Here is a 6,328-nt window from a genome sequence, read left to right as displayed (position 1 = left end):
GGTTATGGCGCTTGACTGCTGACCCGAAGGTCGCGGGATCGAATCCCGGCCGCAGCGGCTGCATTTTCGATGGAGGCGAAAATGTTTGAGGCCCGTGTACTTAGATTTAGGTGCACGTTAAAGAACCCCAGGTGGTCGAAATTTCCGGAGCCCTCCACTACGGCGTCTCTCATAATCATATCGTGGTTTTGGGACGTTAAACCCCAGATACTACTACTGTGTGTGTGTGTGTGTGTGTGTGTGTGTGTGTGTGTGTGTGTGTGTGTGTGGTGTGTGTGTGTGGCCCCGCCACGGTGGTCTAGTGGTTATGGCGCTTGATTGCTGACCCGAAGGTCGCGGGATCGAATCCCGGCCGCAGCGGCTGCATTTTCGATGGAGGCGAAAATGTTTGAGGCCCGTGTACTTAGATTTAGGTGCACGTTAAAGAACCCCAGGTGGTCGAAATTTCCGGAGCCCTCCACTACGGCGTCTCTCATAATCATATCGTGGTTTTGGGACGTTAAACCCCAGATACTACTACTGTGTGTGTGTGTGTGTGTGTGTGTGTGTGTGTGTGTGTGTGTGTGTGTGTGTGTGTGTGTGTGTGTGTGTGTGTGTGTGTGTGTGTGTGTGTGTGTGTGTGTGTGTGTGTGTGTGTGTGTGCGCGCGCGCGCGCGCGCGCGCGCGCAGACAGGCCTGTAAGCAAAGCAACACAAGCATCCGTTATTGGCTTTTCGTAAGTGACGGGTCAGGAATGCAGTGGTAAATGGAGATCTAAAGTACATTTCAGCTTGCACTTTCGTGTGCTTCAGTTTAAGCAACCTTTTGATGGTTCTCTGTGCCCATGATTTGTCTCTTGCCATGTCAAGCTTTGTCCTTACTGCAAAAGCTGTGGCAATGCTGGCTAATGCAGTATTGCGGGCAGTAACAGTCACAGCCTGGATAATTTCAATGGACTTCGTAACTGCTTACTGCCGTGTGCGAAACAATCGTCACGTCGCCGTTAACGTGAAATCTGGCTGCAATGTACATTTTCTGGTAGTGTTTGCTCGCTTGCACCAAAACGGTCATTGCGTGTGAATTTGTGCGATGACATACGTGTGACGTATCAGTGTGTTTTGTTGTAGGGCGAGCAAAATGACCGTTTTCATAATTCGCGATTGCGTTTCTCTGTGTTGCAAATTTTCCCGCCGAACGGCAGGCATTGCTGGTCATTGTTCGAATGAGGATGCAGTGCCGAGCGCACAGTTGAGGCTTGTATTTTGGCACTGTTTCATCATGAGAGTGCCGTTCTCATTTTCTATTGACAAGAGAGGCAAACCAAGCTCTTGCATATTGTTTGCAAAAATTACTACGCTGCCATTGATTGGGCAACCTGCCTCGCAGGCAATCTAGCATCGTAATTATGAAAAGGGTACATTGATGGCACGCCAGCGCTTCATTGTTCGTTCTCGAAGGACAGACAACTTTGATTTGTCTGTACTATCATGAACACACTGTGGTTTTGTGTGTGTGGCCGTGTACACTGAGTGTAGGAAAAGTCTGTTGCCATTGAAGTGAAGCTTTTAGCCTTCACAAGTTCGCTACCTGTGTTATGCTGAAATGCAGAACATCATATAAAAAAAACGAGACAGTTTTTAAATTTTTTATGCACACACAGCCTCACATGCTGCACAGATGTCTTAAGCTTATCATAATGTGTATCATTGTACGTGCCACATTTCAACTTCACCCTCTCTCCTTACTTGTGCACGCTTTTAGAGTAAATATTTCACGAAAAGGAAGAGTGACATGTGTGTAGCGCTTTTTTTTTTATTTTCCTTTTTGAAAGACATGTTACTTTCGATGGAGGCGAAATTCTAGAAGCCCATGTACAGTACTCACGGATTCAAACATGACATAAAATTTTTTAATATAACGACTTGTATACGCAATTGCTCGAGATAAGCACGTCATGTTGCGACGAATCTGGTCTCTAAAGATAATGTTGGCTCCCGTGTACGTGTTCCGAGTCAAAATTACACCGATATCGCCCGAGCTGAAGGCAGTAGAAACGAAAACATGTGCATTACTTAGCCCTAAATTGTCCTATCTCAATCTGTGAGTGCTTTACTTCTGATTTCAGTGCATGTTAAAGAACCCTAGCTGGTGTGAGCATTTGAAAATGTCAGAAGCTGACCCTTGAATGGGTCAGCTTAGTTAAATCTTCTTAATTTACAAGTTTATTTGATAATTGGACAGAAACCTTGTTTGAATGCTTATAATTTTGCATCATACCATCTACATTCCCGCCAGCATCACATTGTTATTGCACATAAAAGCGATGTATGCCGTTTATCTTGCAATGTGCGTACTACTGCAGATTTGATGATGCCTTCTCCGGTACTGGTTGGCATGTTCCTTATGGCTTGAATGTCTAGACAAAAACGGTTTGCCAAATGCAGTTCATGCGTTCGTGCATACACTTTCATGCCAGTCATGTTGTCTTGTAGTGCATGTCATCTGAGACTGGTATCATTTACTCTTATTTTTGGCCCTTTCTATTGCTCGAGCCTGCATTCAACCTTTCGTTTGTAGGTTTACTGGCACGAATTTCGCGTTGCTAGCCGACAGACTTGCGATCATCCTTGTTATCGTTATCTGCACCAGAAAGCGTTTTCTGGCCTGTGGATTCCATAAAACATGGGTCCTTATAGCAGAGGCATTATTCATCATTTATTGAAGCCATTCCTTTTAAATGTAACTATACTCTGTTATTAAAGGAGTACTGACACGAATTTGAAAAATGTTCTATTGTTGCTCCAAATCAGGACACTGGTTTCGAGAACCCTCAAAAGGGTATCGGGGCGTCTCGGAATGCACTAAGTATGCATTTATTGCCACTACCTTAAAAAAAACACTTTCGGTTTTGATATCAAGGCGGCAGTTTCACAGTGACGTATCAACACAATCTGACGTAGGTCTAAGTCATGTGGAGACAATAGCTCTGTCGTCTGCTGTCAGTTGCAAATGGTGCACGTAAACAACGAGTGAATTGTCGCCCAGTGACTTTGACAGAGATTTCGACTGCATGTAGTAGCACGCAAAGTTTGCAAACCCAGCGAACTGTGTTGACTTGTCGTTATAATGTCCATTCCGGTGGAGCTGACTTACAGATGCTGGGCGATGAAAACTGAAATCCAACTAAATATTTTACATGTGTTTTCTGGCTTCATTGTGTGGAGAGCGTTAACATAATGCATGCCAAGGAAACGAAAGATGTCCATTTTGTGATGCCTCGAAACCGTGTCAGTACTCCTTTAAGTAGTGGTACTTACAGCAAGTGTTTCAAAAAACGTTTAAAATTGCACACAGCCACCTATCATGGTGTGGGCTTGTTGTAAACGTTTGTTGGAGGACTACCACATGGATTGTGAAAAATTTTTTTGATCGTGACTTTCGGTTAAGCAATGTAGTCCTCACTGCCAAGTCTGGCAGTTGCATGCAATTGTAGTTTGCTGGCTACGTGGCTAAATTGCAGAGAAATAGTCACAGCTTCGTTATTCTAAGAGCATTTTTCTTTTTAACCTTCAGTAATAGGCTCACCTTGGTGTTTGAAAGCTTGCTGTTTTCCTCATTACGCTTTCATTGTTATGTTACTTCATTACAATTTCATTCATGTACATCATTGGAAGTGTTACTGCAACAATTGCATCAACGAATATTGCCTTGTGCTTTCATGGTCAAATAAACTTAGTTTTTTTTTTTAATTTTGTTTATATAAGGCCAAATGCTTTGCTTGCTTGTATCATGTGGCGCATGTCATGTTTTTCTTTTGTAGCGTTCTGAAACAAATCTTGTTTATAAACAATTGATTTGTATGGCTGCGCTACTACATCAGCACGAGCTGCTGTATGTGCACTTGTTTCTTTTTTTTTCTCATAATTACAGTTCTGCTGGAGAGGGTGGAAAATCTGCTTTGTTGCAAACTATTTATTGTTTTCTATTTACTCGAATGCCTACGTTTTACTATGTACAGACATGTGCCGTTGCGAATGGAGAGGACTTCATCATGTTTTCAGGCCACAGATCTTTTAGTATGCACGTTTGGAAGTGCTGCATGTGCTTTTTCTTTTTTAAGGTATGTTCTGTTCTATTTACTATGAATTGTCACAGTGACAAAGTTTGTGTTACGTAGACTGCTAGTTTGGAAGCTGTATGTAATGCTCACTCTGGCAAGCACACTAGCAGCCGCACCGCATGTGTGCTGCTGTTTCAACAATGTAAGAATGGTTCCATTAGGCACACTTAGCAATGCTCCTTTTGTATTACACTGCAACGGCACTTTGTAATGGTCAGAGTGGAAAAAAAAAAAAGACAGCAGGCATTGAACCAACAGGCATACACATGCCATAAATCAACATGCAACACTTTCGCATGCTAATCGGTGTGTTAGTGATGTTCGCCTTACATCATATGAAGTTTCCTAAATAGGATTCCGGCCCTAATTTGCCATTGAATATATCACCACGCTTATTAATGGTTTGCTTATACACTAGCCTGAACACCAGAGAAAAGAAGTAATGTTGGAGCTAAGTGTCACAATGAACGGTTGTGTACATCTGCTACGCAGAGCTCTTTAAAACGAGGAATCACTGCTTTTGCTCAGAACTCCTGATGGATGTATCGAGAGCCTACTACATTGGTTAATATCAGTGCAAGGTGATTGTGAAACTTATTTTATATATGCCTGTTTTCATGTTATGGTTTGTGGACCATTAGCAATAAGCTGCCCTGAGCAACCTTCATGATTGTGCTAGTGCATGCAGAACAATATAAGTTCCTGCTCATGTCAACAGTGGCGCCAAGTTTTTTTCTGCTGGGCGTGTCATTTTCTACGTGATCTCTTGGTGCCTATCAAAATGTTTCCGAGGCTATCCACTAGGTTACATATAATGCACACAACCCCCCTTTCATGCATAAGGAATATTGTGCAAATCAGACAGCCAAAAAAACAAGCATGAATAAAATAACCACGTTTCAAAACTGTAGTGTGGCCTCAAATACAGGAAATTTTTTATTTGGCCTGGGAAATTGTTTGTCATGCATAAGTTGCCATTGCCTTGTTATATGTGTTTAACACAGATCATTTGTCGCATCTGAAATCATCATATAGGGGATCAACTGTACCATTACACAGTCCCCTTGCAGATTCTGTCCTTCCTGCAGATTTTTGCTTGTATTTTTGCTTTGCCTACAAGTTAACAGCAAAACAGGTAGTTGTCCTGTGGACATTCATGATTTATGTTCCTGTTCCTTGGATACTTTTTTAAGGTTTCCGTGGTGTTTACATAGTCGATTCAAAGAAACTTGTTTAGAAATTCTACATGTTTACTTCATTTTGCTACAACCTCTTTTTAAAGATGTGTGTGTTGGAAGAAGTATGTTAAGGTTACTAAATTTTTAACTAACAGAATCAGCTGGCACTTGAAGGGAATAGCTGTTCTTGAGCAGCATTTTCAGACTCCACAACGATCCAACACTCATTGTCAACTCTATGACTGTGCACCCGTTTTGGTGTCACTGACTGCAGTATTTATTGAGCTACAAATTTTTACTTTCACCTTTATTCATTTTTACATGCTACATTACCTTATTGTTCACCCATCTTTGTTGTGTTTTTATGATGGGAATGTGTTCTTTGTTTCTAATCGTCTTTTCCTATGATTTGAAGCTGAGCAATGGGCTTTGACCCAATTGTCAGCACTGTGAATGAACCCGGGAATTTATTTTTTTAAACTTTATTTCAGTGCAATGTTTGTGCCAGCAACCTCTTCTCTGCCTGCCATAGTTGCAGTACTGTTTTGTGATGTCACTAGCTATGGACAAAGGAATATCTTCTGATGTGCAACTTGCATGCTAAACGTAACAGTGCAACTGTTATCTGGAGTGTTTTCAGCTTATTTTATTTCAGTGACAATAATATTCCATCGCTTATTAGAGCGACTTCCCCCCGCCCCCTTTTCAAGTCTGAAATGCATCTCTTTCTGGTCATACTTAGTGTTCTTGCATTGTGTTTTTCACGTTGCCGTGTTCGCCTGCAGCATTTGCTTTGTGCACAAAATGAAAACAAGGCAGAAAAGAATATTTCTTTTTTGTGTTGTAGCCGTAACAGTACTGCTCAGTACTCTGTGAAAGATCCGGAGGTGTTGCCTGTCACAAGTGGATTTTCTATCCTCATGTCTAGAATGTTGCTTTGTGCTTGCTTCTGTGTTTGTAACCTCAGTACATGAAAACATAAATAAATGCACCTTGCGTGGAATGACAGTTTCCTCAATTGCTGTGGACTGCTTAAAATGTAACACCCTTG

This window comes from Rhipicephalus sanguineus, chromosome 5, assembly GCF_013339695.2.
Source record: "Rhipicephalus sanguineus isolate Rsan-2018 chromosome 5, BIME_Rsan_1.4, whole genome shotgun sequence".
Taxonomy (NCBI): Eukaryota; Metazoa; Arthropoda; class Arachnida; order Ixodida; family Ixodidae; genus Rhipicephalus; species Rhipicephalus sanguineus.
The sequence above is the reverse complement of the archived record's forward strand: the minus strand, read 5'-3'. Positions refer to the sequence as shown.